This window comes from Anolis carolinensis, chromosome 5, assembly GCF_035594765.1.
Source record: "Anolis carolinensis isolate JA03-04 chromosome 5, rAnoCar3.1.pri, whole genome shotgun sequence".
In the NCBI taxonomy this organism is placed as follows: domain Eukaryota; kingdom Metazoa; phylum Chordata; class Lepidosauria; order Squamata; family Dactyloidae; genus Anolis; species Anolis carolinensis.
In genome coordinates this window covers 112,594,056-112,618,755 of record NC_085845.1, presented here as the reverse complement: position 1 = coordinate 112,618,755, position 24,700 = coordinate 112,594,056, and the positions used below count along the sequence as shown (strand labels likewise).

Here is a 24,700-nt window from a genome sequence, read left to right as displayed (position 1 = left end):
GATTGTTTCTCGTCTGGAATTCTCCTGCCTGAGGCAAGTGTGAATGTTGCAATTGGCCAGCTTAGCATTGAATGGCCTTTCAGCTTGAAAGCCTGGCTGCTTCCTGCCTGGGGAAATCTTTTGTTGGGAGGTGTTAGCTGGCCCTGATTGTTTCCTGTCTAGAATGCCCCTGTGTTCTGAGTGTTTTTTTTTTTTTTTACTGTCCAGGTTTTAAGAGTTTTTCAACACTGGTAGCCAGGTTTGGTTCATTTTCATGGTTTCCTCCTTTCTGTTGAAATTGTCCCCATGCTGCTGGATTTCAGTGTGGGCAAAACGTCAGGAGAGAATGCTTCTGGAACATAGCCATACAGCCCGGACAACTCAGGGCAACCCAATGACTCCGGCCAAGCCTTGGAGAAGACATCGTCGCTATTGCGTGGGGCTCACTTTCGGGCCAGGTTTCCTTATGGAGCGGGGTTGCCAGCCCTCGCCCGAGCCCCCCCCCCCCACGGCCCCCCTCCTTCCCCGCCTCTCCCCCGCCCCCCTCAAGCCTTCTCGCCCTCACATCTCGCGAGACCCTGCCACGAAGGGCGGGATCTTTGGGCGGGACACCGTTGAAGAAAGCGGCGCCAAGGAGAAGCTCTGTCTGTCTGCCTGTCTGTGTGGCGCTGAGGTGAGGCGGGGCCTGTTGGGGAGCCTTGGGAGTCCCCTGAGTCTGCGGCCTCGCCCTCTTCCTTCTCGGCCTCCTCTCTCTCCCTTTCCTCCCCGTGTGTCTCTGTCTCGCTTCCTCCTCTCGACAAACCCGTGAGGAGAATCCAGTCGAGGGATCTTTCCTTGGGGTGGATTCACCCGCCTCGCAGGCACCTTAAACCAATGGGGGAAATCCTGTCACCGAGCCACTGAAACGGGGAAAAGCCTGCCGTTTCTTTCCCGTTTTCCTTCATCATCCTCAATGCTGAAGAGATGCTGGTTGCCTGGAAAGGGACTGCTTTTCTTTCAATGTGCTGTTGAAAGATTGATTCAGATGGACACCTCAAAGTAGCCGGGATTGCATTCTGTAAACTGGTTTTCATAAATATACAGTAGAGTCTCGCTTATCCAACGTTCTGGATTATCCAACGCATTTTTGTAGTCAATGTTTTCAATATATCGTGATATTTTGGTGCTGAATTCATAAATACAGTAATTACTACATAGCATTACTGCATATTGAACTACTTTTTCTGCCAAATTTGTTGTCTAACATGATGTTTTGGTGCTTCATTTGTAAAATAACCTAATTTGATGTTTAATAGGCTTTTCCTTAATGCCTCATTATCCAACATATTCGCTTATCCACCATTCTGCCGGCCCGTTTATGTTGGATACGTGAGACTCTACTGTATGTCTATTTAGTGTGTTGTCGAAGGCTTCCTTGGCCGAAATCACTGGGTTGTTGTGCATATTCCGGGCTGTATGGCCATGTTCCAGAAGAAGCATTCTCTCCTGACGTTTCGCGCATATCTATGGCAAGCATCCTCAGGGGTTTGGAAGTACAGTAGAATCTCACTTATCCAAGCTAAACGGACCGGCAGAAGCTTGGATAAGTGAATATCTTGGATAATAAGGGCGGATTAAGGAAAAGCCTATTAAACATCAAATTAGGTTATGATTTTACAAATTAAGCACCAAAACATCATGTTTTACAACAAATTTGACAGAAAATGTAGTTCAATAGGCAGTGTTGTTATGTTGCAATTACTGTATTTACGAATTTAGCACCAAAATATCACGATATATTGAAAACATTGACTACAAAAATGGCTTGGATAATCCAGAAGCTTGGATAAGTGAGAATGTTGGAAAACCAAGCAAGGGAGGTTTATGTATCTGTGGAAGGTCAAGGTGGGAGAAAGGACTCTTGTCTGTTGGAGGCAGGTGTGAATGTTGTAATTAATCGTGTAGATTAGCATTCATGGTCTTGCAAGCTTCATTCCTGCCTGGGGGAATCCTTTGTTCTGAGGTGTTTGCTGCCCCTGTTTGAATCATATCTGTATTTCCTCTGATTTCTGAGTGTTGTCCTTTGTTTGTGTTCAGATGATAGAGTCTTTGAATTCTGGTAGCCAGATTTTCTCCATTTTCATGGTTTTCTCCTTTCTGTTGAAATTTTCCATGTTTGTGGATTTTAATGGTTTTTCTGTGTAGTCTGACATGATAGTTGTTAGAGTGGTCCAGCATTTCTGTGTTCTCAAATAATATACTGTGTCCAGGTCCAAGAAGATCCAACCAGTCCATCCTCCAGGAAATGATGCCCATCTGCTCACAGGAGGGAAAGATACTAGAGGCAAAGATGAAGTATTTTGGCCACATCATGAGAAGACAGGAGAGTTTGGAAAAGATCATGATGCTGGGGAAAATGGAAGGAAAAAGGAAGAGAGGCCGACCAAGGGCAAGATGGATGGACAGTATCCTTGAATTGACTGGTATGAACTTGAAGCACCTGGGGGCTGCGATGGATGACTGGGAGCTCTGGCATGGACTGGTCCATGAGGCCACAAAGACTGTGTGAATGAAGAAGTAGTAGTCCAGGTTAGTTCCTCAAGTGCTCTGCTATGGCTGACTTCTCTGGTTGAGTTAGTCTGTGTATTTGTATTCATATATACATATTGTCAAGAGTCAGATGCCAATTAGTGAACAAAAATAGAGTTTATTCAGCAGATAAGCCAAAAAGTAATGTTAACACAGAAAAAACCTTGAAACACTTCACTATCAGTGCTTCAAGAGCAGTTCAAACAAAAATATAATTCAGCAACACAAGCAGGTAAAAACAAAGCTAAACAAACTTAGTACAAACTGCACTTTCTGAGTCCAAGCCCTGCCAGCCGGCTCTGTAGTTTTCAAAGGAACAGTTCCCAAAAGAAAACACCAAATTGGTCAGGAAACAAACAAACAAACTAAGAATGCAGTAGACTGCTTCCACAATGTGGATAAAGCCGAAGGCTCCAAAAGGATGGTGAAAAGACGTCGTCCGGGATTCCAAGGTCAGGTCAGGAGATAACAGCGGTGTCCAAAGAGCAAGCCAGGAGTCAAAAGCCAGTAGTAGTCATAAATCCCAGGGCGAAGGCAGTAGCAAGGTCAAATTCCGATCCAAGGTCTGAAGAGGGTGCAGTCATCCAAAACAGGTCCACGATAAGACACAGCGAGAGCCAAGCTAGGTGATAACAGCAGATTCAAATCGTAGTCCAAGTCCAGTCTTCATGGAAACACAGAGATCCCAATGGCGCCTCAGCAACACCTTGCCACACGCAAAGTGCAGTGGCCAAACATTCCCATTTTATTCCCCTTCCTCCTGGGTGACCAAACACTCACACCCAAACACCAGGTGTCCCAAATCTACTCAGAGTCTGAGCTCCACACAGCTAGAGCTCGTGGATCTGGAGTACCTAGCAATTCGTCGGAGTCCCAATCATCCTGCTCACACCTAGCCCCATGAACACTTAAAGAACCATCCTCCCTTCTCCAAGCATCCCAATTGGGATCAGCTCCTGCAGAAACCCCAGGTTCAGAAGTATCCATAGACCCCAAATCCCCAGACATCTCCAGTGGCTGTGCCCATTCAGTGCCCGCTTCCCCAGCCACCACCTGTTCCTCAGCATCCATCTCCCCATCTGAATCTTCCTCAGAAGATCCCCCATATAGCTCTCTAAGTCGCTTCCTGTGCAACTCCTCCAGTGAACCCTCATCACGAGGGTTTTTTCTTCCTCTTCGAATTCCATCCCCATCAACCATAATCCCCGAAGGCGCAGTCACAACACATATTGTGCGCCACTTTGTGCTGGTCATGGACCATAATTTGCTTGTTTACTATATATATATATATATATATATATATATATATATATATATAGAGTAAAGGTTTCCCCATGACATTAAGTCTAGTCAAATCCGACTCTGGGGGATGGTGCTCATCTCCATTTCTAAGACAAAGAGCCAGCATTGTCCATAGTAGGAATGGTTTTGCTATGCTCAAACTTTGTGTTACACAGTGATCAGCTCAGTTTTATTTTTGCAGTTTGGGATCAAACATTAGAAATATAATACATATATAATACACACACACACGAATGTATTATACAAATATATGGTTGCACTCTGGTTTTTCCTATGGCTGCAGTCCTAGAAGGAAATCGCAGAGCCACGCAGAACGTGGTTCTGTGCAAACACAAACAAAACCATCTCCATTGTAGTCTCACATTTTGTCAGTATAATAAATCCACATGGTGCTTTGTTGTTCAGGGAAGAAACAAGCTGTGTTTGTTGTTCAGTTGACTTTTGCTCTTTCCCCTGATTGTTGTGGGGAACAAACCAGAAGTGATACTTTCTATTTTGATAAATTTCAGCATGGTGTTTCAACCAGGTTCAGTAAACTATTACTGGAAAGCCCAAATTTGAAGCATGGTGGTATCCAACTGTTCTGCCTCCATGCTGAACTAAATGAACTGGAAGGAACCATAGCACAAAGGACAGATTGGAGACTGTATTTGGTGAAACAAAATATTTTATTAATAGACAAAATTGATCTCTTTTCCTCTTGTTGCCACTATGAAGTCTCTTGTGAGGAAATAAATATTTAAGTCTATGCAGTTCTGGATAGATATTGCCACAGAGTATAAAGTCTTGTTATGACTAGATTCTTTGTATCTTTGAGATGACTTCAATGCAATGTTGACATGGCTTTCTTTATTGCCGTAGTCTATGGCTTTTAATCTAATTTGAATACAGTTCCAACGTGATGTGAATTTCTGTGATCCTTTTACTTCCTACACTTCCTTCCAGTGCCTCACCAACTGACAAAATCTAACTGACAAAAAATAACTGCCATTTCAGGCTGGCAAGAGCCAAGGCTAAACTCCACCCCTTTAGAATCTTAAAGAGGCAGGGCAGCAGGTAATGTTTTGCCTCCTCGTGGCATGAGACCAACTGTTCTGATTTGGAAGGAACCATCCTACTTACTCACATATGTCAGTTGTTTTTAAAGCATCCCAGGTGTTTTTGCCTACTTTCCCTTTTCATTTCTGTCCTCAGCTTGCTCCAGTTGGTGCAAACTCAGTTCAAAATGCCAAAGAAGTTTGCTTTCTATTAACTCAGCAGAGGGAACATCTTTTCCCTCCTAGGAGGCTCGGGCAAAAGGAAACTGCTTCTGGGATGCACCCACACTGTAGAATTTAATGCAGTTTGACAGCAGTTTAACTGCTACGATGCAATGCTATGGAATCATGGGAATTATAGTTTTACAAAGTCTTTAACTTAATCTTCCAGAGTGCTGGGACCTCTGCAAACTACAACTCCCAGGTTCAATAGCACTGGACCATTAATCCTTTATTGTCTTACTATGTATCCTTCAAACTAAGTAACATAATTTCCGGAAGCTCAGTTTTGTTAATTTTTCCGCCAACATTTAAATGCTGTAACTACCTCAATCTGACTGGAGAAAATAGTATGCTTGTTTTTATAAACAGGTTATAGCATAGAGATGAGCCATCCTTTCATAATTATATGCAATGATGGCATTCTGATTCCATGTTAACTGCTATTGTATTATTACTCATAACTTTTACAATTATTTAGTATTGGTGTTTTAATGTTGTTCTGTGTTTTTAAAGATATGTATTTAAATCGTATTGTTTTATTTGTATATTTTAATGCTGTACCCTGCCTCGAGCTCTGAGGACAGGTGTGTAGAATCCTGTTTTTTGAAAAAAGATCAGGTGTATTTTAGAAATAATGGAGAACAGCTTGCCTGAGCTCTAGAGAAATACTACTAGCTAGACAATTCAATAACAGGTTAGGAGGAGAGATACCTCGTAGGTTGATCTGCTATAAGGTTGCAGTGTCTGTTGTTTACACACTGCATCAATTTGTAGAATATAAATGAGTTTTTCAATAATGTCTTAAAAATGGGAGGCTTTGCTCCAAAAGACAGCTTATAAATAAATGAAGGAGCCAAGAGAGTGTTTAACAGCCAGCTTTTCCACCTGAGGCTGCTTTAAAGACTGCAGGTTATTGTTATAGTTTCACAGTTTTGTTTGTAAATCACTATGGGGTTGCAGAAAGCAAGGTATAACAAATAGTTAAATTAGAACTAGCTTTCATTAGTAGTCTTATATGAGAGTTAGCAATATAGTGGGAAAGAGACAAGACCTGTTTGATGCACAGCTAGAAAAAACGCTCTGATAATAATAATAATAATAATAATAATAATAATAATAATAAATAAAACTTTATGTATATACCTCCCTATCTCCTCAAGATGACTCAGGGCGGTTTTCAACATAGCAAAACATTCAATTGCCAAAAAGAAAGCATACAAAAAATTAAACATAGTAAAAATAATAAACATAAAACAAGAACATACAATTCAAAACAATCACAAAGATTAAAATCCAGTTACAATATGCTGTAACAAAACATGATGGTAAAAAGATGATGCTACCATGTTGTGGGGTTCAATGAATGTATAATAGCATTCATCTTTTAAATAATCTTATCATTTTGCAGCTGTTAAAGGAGGAAAAACACATATAAAGGAAACTCAAAAACCACCAAAACCATGCAAAGCAGGTGACATCTTTAAAACAGACCTATGATCAGGTAAATATTACACATTTAATTTGACAGTTATACTTTTTGCTCTAGAGCAGGGCTTAAACTTCTTCCACTTGTAACCCATTTCCAGGTATATAGGTATGTAAAGTAGGTGTAAAAATCAAACATTGTTTGTTGTTGCTAGCAAATTTGTGTTAATGGGTGAAGCTCAGAAAAAAGAAACCCTTTGTTGTTGCCATTTTTTTCATGACTGTGTCATTGATCTAAGGGGGTCAGAAGCCACTGTTTAAGAATCAGTGCTCTAAAATTAACGGAATTGTTCAAAACACTTATAAAAGACTGCAGTATCTTTAAAAACCATAAACGTTTTTAATGGCACTGCAAGTAAATTATGCTTCTAGAAACAAATTGGTGGATAGAAACTATAAGTTGAGAACGAAAGTTGACTGAACGGGGATAATATGTTTTCCGCCTCTGCCTCTTTCTGTTCTTCTAGAGTTCAGTTGTGAAAATGAAATCATATTGAGTATGATGTAACTCTTCTGGTTGCAGGAAAAAATGCGGTTTTCATGAAGAGTTTGTTCATTATCTTAAATATGCCTTAATAATCTACAAACGGGAACCTGGAGTGGAACAAGTGATTAATTTTGTGGCCAAGTTCATTGCTTCCCTTTATGAGCCATTAGAAGATGAAGAGGAAGAAACAGAAAATTTGCTTCTGAATTATTTGTTCTGCTTTCTGCTTGAGGTACTTTACGAAAATCTGATAATGGATAGACATTTTGGTAATACAGAAGGAGCAACCCTACACCTGAACCTGGAATTTTCCAAAATCTACAACTTTTTGCAAGTCAATTGCCTGTTTCTACCTTTGAGCCAATAGCTGTGAAGCACTTGATCATTATTTCACAAGGCAGACTAAAGGTGTTTCTGGATGGTATCAGCCATGCAGCCAAACCGGGATGGAAGGAGTGAGGGCCTCATTCAAGCAGAGTCCTTTGGTTCACAGGGTACCCTGACTAGGGGAAAAGGAGGAGTATGGACGCACAATGGAAACAGCAGTCCAAGGCAGAAGTCATGGAGACGTTGTGTGAGCGGCTGAAGAGGGAGAGTTATTATATTTATGTATACACTGTTTTATCTCTCCCAAAGGAGACTCAGAGTGGCTTAACATAAAAGCATTTGCATGCAATTTAAAATACACAATTATGCAAATAGAGGCACTCTCCAGCCAGAAAGCCTTTCAGGAACTAAATGCCTTTTCCTCTCCTAAGTGGAGGTCCCCGTTCCTGCGCCCAAGACGAATCTGCCTGTACCTGTGGGTAAAGTTAAAGGTTTTCCTCTGACATCAAGTCTAGTCGTGTCCGACTCTGGTGCTCATCTCCATTTCTAAGCCTAAGAGCCAGGGTTGTCCGTAGACAGCTGCTAGGTCGTGTGGCTGGCATGACTGCATGGAGCGCTGTTACCTTCCTGCCAGAGGTCCATTGATCTACTCACATTTGCATGTTTCTGAACTGCTAGGTTGGCATAAGCTTGGACAAACAGCGGGAGCTCACCCCGCTGCCTGGATTTGAACCGTCGACTTTTTGGTCAGTAATTCATCCGATCAGTGTTTTAACCTGCTGCACCATCGGGCGCATCCCTCCCTCTATTTTCCAATACGAACTCACCTTATTCTTCTAGATCATCAATAACTAGACTTTGTTCTTCACTAAAAGAAACAAAAAAAATATGTTAGTACGTAACACCCAAAGACCCCCCTAGCCCAAAAAAAGGCCCAACCCACACCCAAAAAGTGAGACGAAGTTCCCTCGATTCCTGGGACTGCTGTCCCCAAAGTGCGTCCTCATCACTTCCACTGGCCAGAGTGCTCTGTCAAGGAAAGAGAAGAGCAAAGTGAAATCCTGATCTCCCCTTCCCCTTTGCAGGAAGACAGGGCGCCTGCATTTCTCTCCTTACCCAGGACTCATCGGGTGGAATGGGGCCCTTCCTCCACGCATCCCAGCCGGGCTGTGGAGCAGATGCCATCCATTGGTGCTGTGGAAGAAAGAGAAGAGATTTAGTTGAAATCCTGGTCCCCTCCTATTCACAGAAGTACAATCCTCCTGCCTTCCCTCCTTACCCAGGTCTCTATTTCCGTGATCTCATTGGAGGAGGAGGCTTCTAGATCTTCCGTTGGAGGACTAGAGAAGAAGGAGAGAAAACAGCCAAACATTAGTATCAGAACCCTGTGCAGCTATTTAGAAGGGGAAAAAACAACCAGAAAAGAAGGAGGAAGGGCTTACCTTATGGGGTATATTTTGATACACCTCCTCCCCGACATCATTTCCAAAAATTTATACCTAATTTCCTGATGTTCTGCAAAGGAGAAAGGAGAACAAGGTCAGAGGGAAGGAGGAAGGGCCTCATTCGAGATGGATTCTTCATCACTGGGCACCCTGACCAGGGGAGGAGGTGGACACACGATGGAGACAGCAGTCCCAGGAAGAGGATGGATCTGAAAAGGGAGAGTTAAAGATAAGGGTTTCCCCTGACATTAAGTCTAGTCATGTCCGAATCTGTGGGTTAGTGCTCATCTCCATTTCGCTCCTTACCCAGGACTCATCGGGTGGAATTGGGCCCTTCCTCCTCGCATCCCGGCCAGCAGATGCCATCCATTGGTGCTGTGGAAGAAAGAGAAGAGACTTAGTTGAAATCCGGGTCCCCTCCTCTTGACAGAAGTACAATCCTCCTGCCTTCCCTCCTTACCCAGGTCTCCATTTCCGTGATCGCCTCAGAGGAGGAGGCCTCCAGATCTTGCGTTGGAGGACTAGAGAAGAAGGAGAGAAATCAGCCGAACATTAGTATCAGAACCCTGTGAAGCTATTTAAAAGGGGAAAAAAACAACCAGAAAAGAAGGAGGAAGGGCTTACTTTATGGGGTATATTTTGATACACCTCCTCCCCAACATCATTTCTAAAAATTTATACCTAATTTCCTGATGTTCTGCAAAGGAGAAAGGAGAACAAGGTCAGAGGGAAGGAGGAAGGGCCTCATTCGAGATGGATTCTTCATCACTGGGCACCCTGCCCAGGGGAGGAGGTGGACACACGATGGAGACAGCAGTCCCAGGAAGAGGATGGATCTTAAAAGGGAGAGTTAAAGATAAAGGTTTCCCCTGACATTAAGACTAGTCATGTCCGAATCTGTGGGTTAGAGCTCATCTCCATTTCTAAGCCTCAGAGCCGGCATTGTCCGTAGATACCTACTAGGCCATGTGGCCGGCATGACTCCATGGAGCGCTGTTACCTTCCTGCCAGAGGGGTACATAGTGATCTACTCACATTTGCATGTTTTTGAATTGTTAGGTTGGCAGAAGCTGGGGCTAACAGCGGGAGCTCACCCCACTGCCTGGATTCAAACCACTGACCTTCTGGTCGGTACGTTCAGCAGCTCAGTGGTTTGATCCGCTGTGCCACCAGGTGCACCCCTCCCTCTATTTTCCCAACTCACCTTAGTCTTCTAGATCTTCAATAACTAGACTTTGTTCTTCACTAAAAGAAACAAAAAAATATGTTAGTACATAACACCCAAAGACCCCCCCTAGCCCAAAAAAAGGCCCAACCCACACCCAAAAAGTGAGAAGAAGTTCCCTCGATTCCTGGGACTGCTGTCCCCAAAGTGCGTCCTCATCACTTCCACTGGCCAGAGTGCTCTGTCAAGGGAAGAGAAGAGCAAAGTGAAATCCTGACCTCCCTTTCCCCTTTGCAGGAAGACAGGGTGCCTGCATTTCTCTCCTTACCCAGGACTCATCGGGTGAAATGGGCCCCTTCCTCCTCGCATCCCGGCCAGCAGATGCCATCCATTGGTGCTGTGGAAGAAAGAGAAGAGACTTAGTTGAAATCCTGGTCCCCTCCTCTTCACAGAAGTACAATCCTCCTGCCTTCCCTCCTTACCCAGTTCTCTATTTCCGTGATCTCATTGGAGGAGGAGGCTTCTAGATCTTCCGTTGGAGGACTAGAGAAGAAGGAGAGAAAACAGCCAAACATGAGTATCAGAACCCTGTGCAGCTATTTAGAAGGGGAAAAAACCATCCAGAAGAGAAGGAGGAAGGGCTTACCTTATGGGGTATATTTTGATACACCTCCTCCCCGACAACATTTCCAACAATTTATACATAATTTCCTGATGTTCTGCAAAGGAGAAAGGAGAACAAGGTCAGAGGGAAGGAGGAAGGGCCTCATTCGAGATGGATTCTTCATCACTGGGCACCCTGACCAGGGGAGGAGGTGGACACACGATGGAGACAGCAGTCCCAGGAAGAGGATGGATCTGAAAAGGGAGAGTTAAAGATAAAGGTTTCCCCTGACATTAAGTCTAGTCATGTCCGAATCTGTGGGTTAGTACTCATCTCCATTTCGCTCCTTACCCAGGACTCATCATGTGGAATGGGGCCCTTCCTCCTCGCATCCCGGCCAGCAGATGCCATCCATTGGTGCTGTGGAAGAAAGAGAAGAGACTTAGTTGAAATCCTGGTCCCCTCCTCTTCATAGAAGTACAATCCTCCTGCCTTCCCTCCTTACCCAGGTCTCCATTTCCGTGATCGCCTCAGAGGAGGAGGCCTCCAGATCTTGTGTTGGAGGACTAGAGAAGAAGGAGAGAAATCAGCCGAACATTAGTATCAGAACCCTGTGAAGCTATTTAGAAGGGGAAAAAAACAACCAGAAAAGGAGGAGGAAGGGCTTACCTTATGGGGTATATTTTGATACACCTCCTCCCCAACATCATTTCTAAAAATTTATACCTAATTTCCTGATGTTCTGCAAAGGAGAAAGGAGAACAAGGTCAGAGGGAAGGAGGAAGGGCCTCATTCGAGATGGATTCTTCATCACTGGGCACCCTGACCAGGGGAGGAGGTGGACACACGATGGAGACAGCAGTCCCAGGAAGAGGATGGATCTGAAAAGGGAGAGTTAACGATAAAGGTTTCCCCTGACATTAAGACTAGTCATGTCCGAATCTGTGGGTTAGAGCTCATCTCCATTTCTAAGCCTCAGAGCCGGCATTGTCCGTAGATACCTACTAGGCCATGTGGCCGGCATGACTCCATGGAGCGCTGTTACCTTCCTGCCAGAGCGGTACATAGTGATCTACTCACATTTGCATGTTTTTGAATTGTTAGGTTGGCAGAAGCTGGGGCTAACAGCGGGAGCTCACCCCACTGCCTGGATTCAAACCACTGACCTTCTGGTCGGTACGTTCAGCAGCTCAGTTGTTTGATCCGCTGTGCCACCAGGTGCACCCCTCCCTCTATTTTCCCAACTCACCTTAGTCTTCTAGATCTTCAATAACTAGACTTTGTTCTTCACTAAAAGAAACAAAAAAAAATGTTAGTACATAACACCCAAAGACCCCCCCAGCCCAAAAAAAGGCCCAACCCACACCCAAAAAGTGAGAAGAAGTTCCCTCGATTCCTGGGACTGCTGTCCCCAAAGTGCGTCCTCATCACTTCCACTGGCCAGAGTGCTCTGTCAAGGAAAGAGAAGAGCAAAGTGAAATCCTGACCTCCCCTTCCCCTTTGCAGGAAGACAGGGCGCCTGCATTTCTCTCCTTACCCAGGACTCATCGGGTGGAATGGGGCCCTTCCTCCTCGCATCCCGGCCAGCAGATGCCATCCATTGGTGCTGTGGAAGAAAGAGAAGAGACTTAGTTGAAATCCTGGTCCCCTCCTCTTCACAGAAGTACAATCCTCCTGCCTTCCCTCCTTACCCAGGTCTCCATTTCCGTGATCTCATCGGAGGAGGAGGCTTCTAGATCTTCCGTTGGAGGACTAGAGAAGAAGGAGAGAAAACAGCCAAACATTAGTATCAGAACCCTGTGCAGCTATTTAGAAGGGGAAAAAACCATCCAGAAGAGAAGGAGGAAGGGCTTACCTTACGGGGTATATTTTGATACACCTCCTCCCCGACAACATTTCCAACAATTTATACATAATTTCCTGATGTTCTGCAAAGGAGAAAGGAGAACAAGGTCAGAGGGAAGGAGGAAGGGCCTCATTCGAGATGGATTCTTCAACACTGGGCACCCTGACCAGGGGAGGAGGTGGACGCACGATGGAGACAGCAGTCCCAGGAAGAGGATGGATCTGAAAAGGGAGAGTTAAAGATAAAGGTTTCCCCTGACATTAAGTCTAGTCATGTCCGAATCTGTGGGTTAGTGCTCCTCTCCATTTCGCTCCTTACCCAGGACTCCTCGGGTGGAATGGGGCCCTTCCTCCTCGCATCCCGGCCAGCAGATGCCATCCATTGGTGCTGTGGAAGAAAGAGAAGAGACTTAGTTGAAATCCTGGTCCCCTCCTCTTCACAGAAGTACAATCCTCCTGCCTTCCCTCCTTACCCAGGTCTCCATTTCCGTGATTGCCTCGGAGGAGGAGGCCTCCAGATCTTGCGTTGGAGGACTAGAGAAGAAGGAGAGAAATCAGCCGAACATTAGTATCAGAACCCTGTGAAGCTATTTAGAAGGGGGAAAAAACAACCAGAAAAGAAGGAGGAAGGGCTTACCTTATGGGGTATATTTTGATACACCTCCTCCCCGACATCATTTCCAAAAATTTATACCTAATTTCCTGATGTTCTGCAAAGGAGAAAGGAGAACAAGGTCAGAGGGAAGGAGGAAGGGCCTCATTTGAGATGGATTCTTCATCACTGCGCACCTTGACCAGGGGAGGAGGTGGACACACGATGGAGACAGCAGTCCCAGGAAGAGGATGGATCTGAAAAGGGAGAGTTAACGATAAAGGTTTCCCCTGACATTAAGTCTAGTCATGTCCGAATCTGTGGGTTAGAGCTCATCTCCATTTCTAAGCCTCAGAGCCGGCAGTGTCCGTAGATACCTACTAAGCCATGTGGCCGGGATGATTCCATGGAGCGCTGTTACCTTCCTGCCAGAGCGGTACATATTGATCTACTCACATTTGCATGTTTTTGAATTGTCAGGTTGGCAGAAGCTGGGGCTAACAGCGGGAGCTCACCCCACTGCCTGGATTCAAACCACTGACCTTCTGGTCGGTACGTTCAGCAGCTCGGTGGTTTGATCTGCTGTGCCACCAGGTGCACCCCTCCCTCTATTTTCCCAACTCACTTTAGTCTTCTAGATCTTCAATAACTAGACTTTGTTCTTCACTAAAAGAAACAAAAAAATATGTTAGTACATAACACCCAAAGACCCCCCCTAGCCCAAAAAAAGGCCCAACCCACACCCAAAAAGTGAGAAGAAGTTCCCTCGATTCCTGGGACTGCTGTCCCCAAAGTGCGTCCTCATCACTTCCACTGGCCAGAGTGCTCTGTCAAGGAAAGAGAAGAGCAAAGTGAAATCCTGACCTCCCCTTCCCCTTTGCAGGAAGACAGGGCGCCTGCATTGCTCTCCTTACCCAGGACTCATCGGGTGGAATGGGGCCCTTCCTCCACGCATCCCAGCCGGGCTGCGGAGCAGATGCCATCCATTGGTGCTGTGGAAGAAAGAGAAGAGACTTAGTTGAAATCCTGGTCCCCTCCTCTTCACAGAAGTACAATCCTCCTGCCTTCCCTCCTTACCCAGGTCTCCATTTCCGTGATCGCCTCGGAGGAGGAGGCCTCCAGATCTTGCGTTGGAGGACTAGAGAAGAAGGAGAGAAATCAGCTGAACATTAGTATCAGAACTCTGTGAAGCTATTTAGAAGGGGAAAAAAACAACCAGAAAAGAAGGAGGAAGGGCTTACCTTACGGGGTATATTTTGATACACCTCCTCCCCACATCATTTCCAAAAATTTATACCTAATTTCCTGATGTTCTGCAAAGGAGAAAGGAGAACAAGGTCAGAGGGAAGGAGGAAGGGAATCATTCGAGATGGATTCTTCATCACTGGGCACCTGACCAGGGGAGGAGGTGGACACACCATGGAGACAGCAGTCCCAGGAAGAGGATGGATCTGAAAAAGGAGAGTTAACGATAAAGGTTTCCCCTGACATTAAGTCTAGTCATGTCCGAATCTGTGGGTTAGAGCTCATCTCCATTTCTAAGCCTCAGAGCCGGCATTGTCCGTAGATACCTACTAGGCCATGTGGCCGGCATGACTCCATGGAGCGCTGTTACCTTCCTGCCAGAGCGGTACATATTGATCTACTCACATGTGCATGTTTTTGAATTGTTAGGTTGGCAGAAGCTGGGGCTAACAGCGGGAGCTCACCCCACTGCCTGGATTCAAACCACTGACCTTCTGGTCGGTACGTTCAGCAGCTCAGTGGTTTGATCTGCTGTGCCACCAGGTGCACCCCTCCCTCTATTTTCCCAACTCACCTTAGTCTTCTAGATCATCAATAACTAGACTTTGTTCTTCACTAAAAGAAACAAAAAAATATGTTAGTACATAACACCCAAAGACCCCCCTAGCCCAAAAAAAGGCCCAACCCACACCCAAAAAGTGAGTCGAAGTTCCCTCGATTCCTGGGACTGCTGTCCCCAAAGTGCGTCCTCATCACTTCCACTGGCCAGAGTGCTCTGTCAAGGAAAGAGAAGAGCAAAGTGAAATCCTGACCTCCCCTTCCCCTTTGCAGGAAGACAGGGCGCCTGCATTGCTCTCCTTACCCAGGACTCATCGGGTGGAATGGGGCCCTTCCTCCACGCATCCGAGCTGGGCTGCGGAGCAGATGCCATCCATTGGTGCTGTGGAAGAAAGAGAAGAGACTTAGTTGAAATCCTGGTCCCCTCCTCTTCACAGAAGTACAATCCTCCTGCCTTCCCTCCTTACCCAGGTCTCCATTTCCGTGATCTCATCGGAGGAGGAGGCTTCTAGATCTTCCGTTGGAGGACTAGAGAAGAAGGAGAGAAAACAGCCAAACATTAGTATCAGAACCCTGTGCAGCTATTTAGAAGGGGAAAAAACCATCCAGAAGAGAAGGAGGAAGGGCTTACCTTACGGGGTATATTTTGATACACCTCCTCCCCGACAACATTTCCAACAATTTATACATAATTTCCTGATGTTCTGCAAAGGAGAAAGGAGAACAAGGTCAGAGGGAAGGAGGAAGGGCCTCATTCGAGATGGATTCTTCAACACTGGGCACCCTGACCAGGGGAGGAGGTGGACGCACGATGGAGACAGCAGTCCCAGGAAGAGGATGGATCTGAAAAGGGAGAGTTAAAGATAAAGGTTTCCCCTGACATTAAGTCTAGTCATGTCCGAATCTGTGGGTTAGTGCTCCTCTCCATTTCGCTCCTTACCCAGGACTCCTCGGGTGGAATGGGGCCCTTCCTCCTCGCATCCCGGCCAGCAGATGCCATCCATTGGTGCTGTGGAAGAAAGAGAAGAGACTTAGTTGAAATCCTGGTCCCCTCCTCTTCACAGAAGTACAATCCTCCTGCCTTCCCTCCTTACCCAGGTCTCCATTTCCGTGATTGCCTCGGAGGAGGAGGCCTCCAGATCTTGCGTTGGAGGACTAGAGAAGAAGGAGAGAAATCAGCCGAACATTAGTATCAGAACCCTGTGAAGCTATTTAGAAGGGGGAAAAAACAACCAGAAAAGAAGGAGGAAGGGCTTACCTTATGGGGTATATTTTGATACACCTCCTCCCCGACATCATTTCCAAAAATTTATACCTAATTTCCTGATGTTCTGCAAAGGAGAAAGGAGAACAAGGTCAGAGGGAAGGAGGAAGGGCCTCATTTGAGATGGATTCTTCATCACTGGGCACCTTGACCAGGGGAGGAGGTGGACACACGATGGAGACAGCAGTCCCAGGAAGAGGATGGATCTGAAAAGGGAGAGTTAACGATAAAGGTTTCCCCTGACATTAAGTCTAGTCATGTCCGAAACTGTGGGTTAGAGCTCATCTCCATTTCTAAGCCTCAGAGCCGGCAGTGTCCGTAGATACCTACTAAGCCATGTGGCCGGGATGATTCCATGGAGCGCTGTTACCTTCCTGCCAGAGCGGTACATATTGATCTACTCACATTTGCATGTTTTTGAATTGTTAGGTTGGCAGAAGCTGGGGCTAACAGCGGGAGCTCACCCCACTGCCTGGATTCAAACCACTGACCTTCTGGTCGGTACGTTCAGCAGCTCGGTGGTTTGATCTGCTGTGCCACCAGGTGCACCCCTCCCTCTATTTTCCCAACTCACTTTAGTCTTCTAGATCTTCAATAACTAGACTTTGTTCTTCACTAAAAGAAACAAAAAAATATGTTAGTACATAACACCCAAAGACCCCCCCTAGCCCAAAAAAAGGCCTAACCCACACCCAAAAAGTGAGAAGAAGTTCCCTCGATTCCTGGGACTGCTGTCCCCAAAGTGCGTCCTCATCACTTCCACTGGCCAGAGTGCTCTGTCAAGGAAAGAGAAGAGCAAAGTGAAATCCTGACCTCCCCTTCCCCTTTGCAGGAAGACAGGGCGCCTGCATTGCTCTCCTTACCCAGGACTCATCGGGTAGAATGGGGCCCTTCCTCCACGCATCCCAGCCGGGCTGCGGAGCAGATGCCATCCATTGGTGCTGTGGAAGAAAGAGAAGAGACTTAGTTGAAATCCTGGTCCCCTCCTCTTCACAGAAGTACAATCCTCCTGCCTTCCCTCCTTACCCAGGTCTCCATTTCCGTGATCTCATCGGAGGAGGAGGCTTCTAGATCTTCCGTTGGAGGACTAGAGAAGAAGGAGAGAAAACAGCCAAACATTAGTATCAGAACCCTGTGCAGCTATTTAGAAGGGGAAAAAACCATCCAGAAGAGAAGGAGGAAGGGCTTACCTTACGGGGTATATTTTGATACACCTCCTCCCCGACAACATTTCCAACAATTTATACATAATTTCCTGATGTTCTGCAAAGGAGAAAGGAGAACAAGGTCAGAGGGAAGGAGGAAGGGCCTCATTCGAGATGGATTCTTCAACACTGGGCACCCTGACCAGGGGAGGAGGTGGACGCACGATGGAGACAGCAGTCCCAGGAAGAGGATGGATCTGAAAAGGGAGAGTTAAAGATAAAGGTTTCCCCTGACATTAAGTCTAGTCATGTCCGAATCTGTGGGTTAGTGCTCCTCTCCATTTCGCTCCTTACCCAGGACTCCTCGGGTGGAATGGGGCCCTTCCTCCTCGCATCCCGGCCAGCAGATGCCATCCATTGGTGCTGTGGAAGAAAGAGAAGAGACTTAGTTGAAATCCTGGTCCCCTCCTCTTCACAGAAGTACAATCCTCCTGCCTTCCCTCCTTACCCAGGTCTCCATTTCCGTGATTGCCTCGGAGGAGGAGGCCTCCAGATCTTGCGTTGGAGGACTAGAGAAGAAGGAGAGAAATCAGCCGAACATTAGTATCAGAACCCTGTGAAGCTATTTAGAAGGGGGGAAAAACAACCAGAAAAGAAGGAGGAAGGGCTTACCTTATGGGGTATATTTTGATACACCTCCTCCCCGACATCATTTCCAAAAATTTATACCTAATTTCCTGATGTTCTGCAAAGGAGAAAGGAGAACAAGGTCAGAGGGAAGGAGGAAGGGCCTCATTTGAGATGGATTCTTCATCACTGGGCACCTTGACCAGGGGAGGAGGTGGACACACGATGGAGACAGCAGTCCCAGGAAGAGGATGGATCTGAAAAGGGAGAGTTAACGATAAAGGTTTCCCCTGACATTAAGTCTAGTCATGTCCGAAACTGTGGGTTAGAGCTCATCTCCATTTCTAAGCCTCAGAGCCGGCAGTGTCCGTAGATACCTACTAAGCCATGTGGCCGGGATGATTCCATGGAGCGCTGTTACCTTCCTGCCAGAGCGGTACATATTGATCTACTCACATTTGCATGTTTTTGAATTGTTAGGTTGGCAGAAGCTGGGGCTAACAGCGGGAGCTCACCCCACTGCCTGGATTCAAACCACTGACCTTCTGGTCGGTACGTTCAGCAGCTCGGTGGTTTGATCTGCTGTGCCACCAGGTGCACCCCTCCCTCTATTTTCCCAACTCACTTTAGTCTTCTAGATCTTCAATAACTAGACTTTGTTCTTCACTAAAAGAAACAAAAAAATATGTTAGTACATAACACCCAAAGACCCCCCCTAGCCCAAAAAAAGGCCTAACCCACACCCAAAAAGTGAGAAGAAGTTCCCTCGATTCCTGGGACTGCTGTCCCCAAAGTGCGTCCTCATCACTTCCACTGGCCAGAGTGCTCTGTCAAGGAAAGAGAAGAGCAAAGTGAAATCCTGACCTCCCCTTCCCCTTTGCAGGAAGACAGGGCGCCTGCATTGCTCTCCTTACCCAGGACTCATCGGGTAGAATGGGGCCCTTCCTCCACGCATCCCAGCCGGGCTGCGGAGCAGATGCCATCCATTGGTGCTGTGGAAGAAAGAGAAGAGACTTAGTTGAAATCCTGGTCCCCTCCTCTTCACAGAAGTACAATCCTCCTGCCTTCCCTCCTTACCCAGGTCTCCATTTCCGTGATCGCCTCGGAGGAGGAGGCCTCCAGATCTTGCGTTGGAGGACTAGAGAAGAAGGAGAGAAATCAGCTGAACATTAGTATCAGAACTCTGTGAAGCTATTTAGAAGGGGAAAAAAACAACCAGAAAAGAAGGAGGAAGGGCTTACCTTACGGGGTATATTTTGATACACCTCCTCCCCGACATCATTTCCAAAAATTTATACCTAATTTCCTGATGTTCTGCAAAGGAGAAAGGAGAACAAGGTCAGAGGGAAAGAGGAAGGGCCTCATTCGAGATGGATTCTTCATCACTGGGCACCTGACCAGGGGAGGAGGTGGACACACCATGGAGACAGCAGTCCCAGGAAGAGGATGGATCTGAAAAGGGAGAGTTAACGATAAAGGTTTCCCCTGACATTAAGTCTAGTCATGTCCGAATCTGTGGGTTAGAGCTCATCTCCATTTCTAAGCCTCAGAGCCGGCATTGTCCGTAGACACCTACTAAGCCATGTGGCCGGGATGACTCCATGGAGCGCTGTTACCTTCCTGCCAGAGCGGTACATATTCATCTACTCACATGTGCATGTTTTTGAATTGTTAGGTTGGCAGAAGCTGGGGCTAACAGCGGGAGCTCACCCCACTGCCTGGATTCAAACCACTGACCTTCTGGTCGGTACGTTCAGCAGCTCAGTGGTTTGATCTGCTGTGCCACCAGGTGCACCCCTCCCTCTATTTTCCCAACTCACCTTAGTCTTCTAGATCATCAATAACTAGACTTTGTTCTTCACTAAAAGAAACAAAAAAATATGTTAGTACATAACACCCAAAGACCCCCCTAGCCCAAAAAAAGGCCCAACCCACACCCAAAAAGTGAGACGAAGTTCCCTCGATTCCTGGGACTGCTGTCCCCAAAGTGCGTCCTCATCACTTCCACTGGCCAGAGTGCTCTGTCAAGGAAAGAAGAGCAAAGTGAAATCCTGACCTCCCCTTCCCCTTTGCAGGAAGACAGGGCGCCTGCATTTCTCTCCTTACCCAGGACTCATCGGGTGGAATGGGGCCCTTCCTCCACGCATCCCAGCCGGGCTGTGGAGCAGATGCCATCCATTGGTGCTGTGGAAGAAAGAGAAGAGACTTAGTTGAAATCCTGGTCCCCTCCTCTTCACAGAAGTACATTCCTCCTGCCTTCCCTCCTTACCCAGGTCTCCATTTCGGTGATCTCATCGGAGGAGGAGGCTTCTAGAGCTTCCGTTTGAGGACTAGAGAAGAAGGAGAGAAAAAAGCCAAACATTAGTATCAGAACCCTGTGCAGCTATTTAGAAGGGGAAAAAACCATCCAGAAGAGAAGGAGGAAGGGCTTACCTTACGGGGTATATTTTGATACACCTCCTCCCCGACAACATTTCCAACAATTTATACATAATTTCCTGATGTTCTGCAAAGGAGAAAGGAGAACAAGGTCAGAGGGAAGGAGGAAGGGCCTCATTCGAGATGGATTCTTCATCACTGGGCACCCTGACCAGGGCAGGAGGTGGACGCACGATGGAGACAGCAGTCCCAGGAAGAGGATGGATCTGAAAAGGGAGAGTTAAAGATAAAGGTTTCCCCTGACATTAAGTCTAGTCATGTCCGAATCTGTGGGTTAGTGCTCATCTCCATTTCGCTCCTTACCCAGGACTCCTCGGGTGGAATGGGGCCCTTCCTCCTCGCATCCCGGCCAGCAGATGCCATCTATTGGTGCTGTGGAAGAAAGAGAAGAGACGTAGTTGAAATCCTGGTCCCCTCCTCTTCACAGAAGTACAATCCTCCTGCCTTCCCTCCTTACCCAGGTCTCCATTTCCGTGATCTCATCGGAGGAGGAGGCTACTAGATCTTCCGTTGAAGACTAGAGAAGAAGGAGAGAAAACAGCCAAACATTAGTATCAGAACCCTGTGCAGCTATTTATAAGGGGGAAAAACCATCCAGAAGAGAAGGAGGAAGGGCTTACCTTACGGGGTATATTTTGATACACCTCCTCCCCGACAACATTTCCAACAATTTATACATAATTTCCTGATGTTCTGCAAAGGAGAAAGGAGAACAAGGTCAGAGGGAAGGAGGAAGGGCCTCATTCGAGATGGATTCTTCAACACTGGGCACCCTGACCAGGGGAGGAGGTGGACGCACGATGGAAACAGCAGTCCCAGGAAGAGGATGGATCTGAAAAGGGAGAGTTAAAGATAAAGGTTTCCCCTGACATTAAGTCTAGTCATGTCCGAATCTGTGGGTTAGAGCTCATCTCCATTTCGCTCCTTACCCAGGACTACTCAGGTGGAATGGGGCCCTTCCTCCTCGCATCCCGGCCAGCAGATGCCATCCATTGGTGCTGTGGAAGAAAGAGAAGAGACTTAGTTGAAATCCTGGTCCCCTCCTCTTCACAGAAGTACAATCCTCCTGCCTTCCCTCCTTACCCAGGTCTCCATTTCCGTGATCTCATCGGAGGAGGAGGCTTCTAGATCTTCCGTTGGAGGACTAGAGAAGAAGGAGAGAAAACAGCCAAACATTAGTATCAGAACCCTGTGCAGCTATTTAGAAGGGGAAAAAACCATCCAGAAGAGAAGGAGGAAGGGCTTGCCTTACGGGGTATATTCTGATACACCTCCTCCCCGACAACATTTCCAACAATTTATACATAATTTCCTGATGTTCTGCAAAGGAGAAAGGAGAACAAGGTGAGAGGGAGGAAGAAGGAGTTGCCTTGAGAGAGGGGCTGTTTTAGGGCCATTACTTTCCTGTGGTAGATTCAACCCCAAAAGTCTCCAAATCTGTATTTCCATGGGCCCTTCCTCCCCACTCAGTACTTCTTTAAGAGGGGAGAAGAGCAGCATCCCTGACTTCCCCTCCTGGTGATCTAATACATGACTTCCCTTTTACTACCTACTCCTCTCATGACAGCAAGTAAAACAATTTACACATAATTTTCTGGTGTTCTGCAAAGGAGAAAGGAGAACAAGGTCAGAGGGAAGGAGGAAGGGCCTCATTTTATATGGATTCTTCATCACTGAGCACCCTGACCAGGGGAGGAGGCGGACGCACGATGGAGACAGCAGTCCCAAGAAGAGGATGGATCTGAAAAGGGATAGTTAAAGATAAATGTTTCCCCTGACATTAAGTCTAGTCATGTCCGAATCTGTGGGTTAGTGCTCATCTCCATTTCGCTCCTTACCCAGGACTCCTCAGGTGGAATGGGGCCCTTCCTCCTCGCATCCCGGCCAGCAGATGCCATCCATTGGTGCTGTGGAAGAAAGAGAAGAGACTTAGTTGAAATCCTGGTCCCCTCCTCTTCACAGAAGTACAATCCTGCCTTCCCTCCTTACCCAGGTCTCCATTTCCGTGATCGCCTCGGAGGAGGAGGCCTCCAGATCTTGCGTTGGAGGACTAGAGAAGAAGGAGAGAAATCAGCCGAACATTAGTATCAGAACTCTGTGAAGCTATTTAGAAGGGGAAAAAAACAACCAGAAAAGAAGGAGGAAGGGCTTACCTTACGGGGTTTTTTTTGATACACCTCCTCCCCGACATCATTTCCAACAATTTATACCTAATTTCCTGATGTTCTGCAAAGGAGAAAGGAGAACAAGGTCAGAGGGAAGGAGGAAGGGCCTCATTCGAGATGTATTCTTCATCACTGGGCACCTGACCAGGGGAGGAGGTGGACACACCATGGAGACAGCAGTCCCAGGAAGAGGATGGATCTGAAAAGGGAGAGTTAACGATAAAGGTTTCCCCTGACATTAAGTCTAGTCATGTCCGAATCTGTGGGTTAGAGCTCATCTCCATTTCTAAGCCTCAGAGCCGGCATTGTCCGTAGATACCTACTAAGCCATGTGGCCGGGATGACTCCATGGAGCGCTGTTACCTTCCTGCCAGAGCGGTACATATTGATCTACTCACATGTGCATGTTTTTGAATTGTTAGGTTGGCAGAAGCTGGGGCTAACAGCGGGAGCTCACCCCACTGCCTGGATTCAAACCACTGACCTTCTGGTCGGTACGTTCAGCAGCTCAGTGGTTTGATCTGCTGTGCCACCAGGTGCACCCCTCCCTCTATTTTCCCAACTCACTTTAGTCTTCTAGATCTTCAATAACTAGACTTTGTTCTTCACTAAAAGAAACAAAAAAAATATGTTAGTACATAACACCCAAAGACCCCCCTAGCCCAAAAAAAGGCCCAACCCACACCCAAAAAGTGAGAAGAAGTTCCCTCGATTCCTGGGACTGCTGTCCCCAAAGTGCGTCCTCATCACTTCCACTGGCCAGAGTGCTCTGTCAAGGAAAGAAGAGCAAAGTGAAATCCTGACCTCCCCTTCCCCTTTGCAGGAAGACAGGGCGCCTGCATTTCTCTCCTTACCCAGGACTCATCGGGTGGAATGGGGCCCTTCCTCCACGCATCCCAGCCGGGCTGTGGAGCAGATGCCATCCATTGGTGCTGTGGAAGAAAGAGAAGAGACTTAGTTGAAATCCTGGTCCCCTCCTCTTCACAGAAGTACAATCCTCCTGCCTTCCCTCCTTACCCAGGTCTCCATTTCTGTGATCTCATCGGAGGAGGAGGCTTCTAGAGCTTCCGTTTGAGGACTAGAGACGAAGGAGAGAAAAAAGCCAAACATTAGTATCAGAACCCTGTGCAGCTATTTAGAAGGGGGAAAAACCATCCAGAAGAGAAGGAGGAAGGGCTTACCTTACGGGGTATATTTTGATACACCTCCTCCCCGACAACATTTCCAACAATTTATACATAATTTCCTGATGTTCTGCAAAGGAGAAAGGAGAACAAGGTCAGTGGGAAGGAGGAAGGGCCTCATTCGAGATGGATTCTTCATCACTGGGCACCCTGACCAGGGGAGGAGGTGGACACACGATGGAGACTGCAGTCCCAGGAAGAGGATGGATCTGAAAAGGGAGAGTTAAAGATAAAGGTTTCCCCTGACATTAAGTCTAGTCATGTCCGAATCTGTGGGTTAGTGCTCATCTCCATTTCGCTCCTTACCGAGGACTCATCGGGTGGAATTGGGCCCTTCCTCCTCGCATCCCGGCCAGCAGATGCCATCCATTGGTGCTGTGGAAGAAAGAGAAGAGACTTAGTTGAAATCCTGGTCCCCTCCTCTTCACAGAAGTACAATCCTCCTGCCTTCCCTCCTTACCCAGGTCTCCATTTCCGTGATCTCATCGGAGGAGGAGGCTTCTAAAGCTTCCGTTTGAGGACTAGAGAAGAAGGAGAGAAAAAAGCCAAACATTAGTATCAGAACCCTGTGAAGCTATTTAGAAGGGGAAAAACTATCCAGAAGAGAAGGAGGAAGGGCTTACCTTACGGGGTATATTTTGATACACCTCCTCCCCGACAACATTTCCAAAAATTTATACCTAATTTCCTGATGTTCTGCAAAGGAGAAAGGAGAACAAGGTCAGAGGGAAGGAGGAAGGGCCTCATTCGAGATGGATTCTTCATCACTGGGCACCCTAATCAGGGGAGGAGGTGGACACACGATGGAGACAGCAGTCCCAGGAAGAGGATGGATCTGAAAAGGGAGAGTTAAAGATAAAGGTTTCCCCTGACATTAAGTCTAGTCATGTCCGAATCTGTGGGTTAGAGCTCATCTCCATTTCTAAGCCTCAGAGCTGGCATTGTCCGTAGATACCTACTAGGCCATGTGGCCGGCATGACTCCATGGAGCGCTGTTACCTTCCTGCCAGAGCGG

The 24,700-nt window shown here is 46.8% G+C and overlaps 1 long non-coding RNA gene across 10 annotated transcripts in view; it reads left to right on the top strand.

Annotated features, from left to right (window-relative positions):
- The window catches only part of LOC107983833 (uncharacterized), a 195,574-nt gene that overhangs the window by 23,109 nt on the left and 147,765 nt on the right, over positions 1-24,700 (top strand). For 3 of the 10 annotated variants that reach the window (XR_010006611.1, XR_010006615.1, XR_010006609.1), the window contains 2 exons: positions 2,229-6,609; positions 7,117-7,353. The exons of 3 other annotated variants lie outside the window; for them this stretch is intronic. This is a non-coding gene — a long non-coding RNA (uncharacterized LOC107983833). Of the gene's footprint in view, positions 1-2,228; positions 6,610-7,116; positions 7,354-24,700 lie in introns of those variants that run through there. 4 more of the 10 variants (XR_010006617.1, XR_010006613.1, XR_010006610.1 and 1 more) reach the window with 3 other exon arrangements.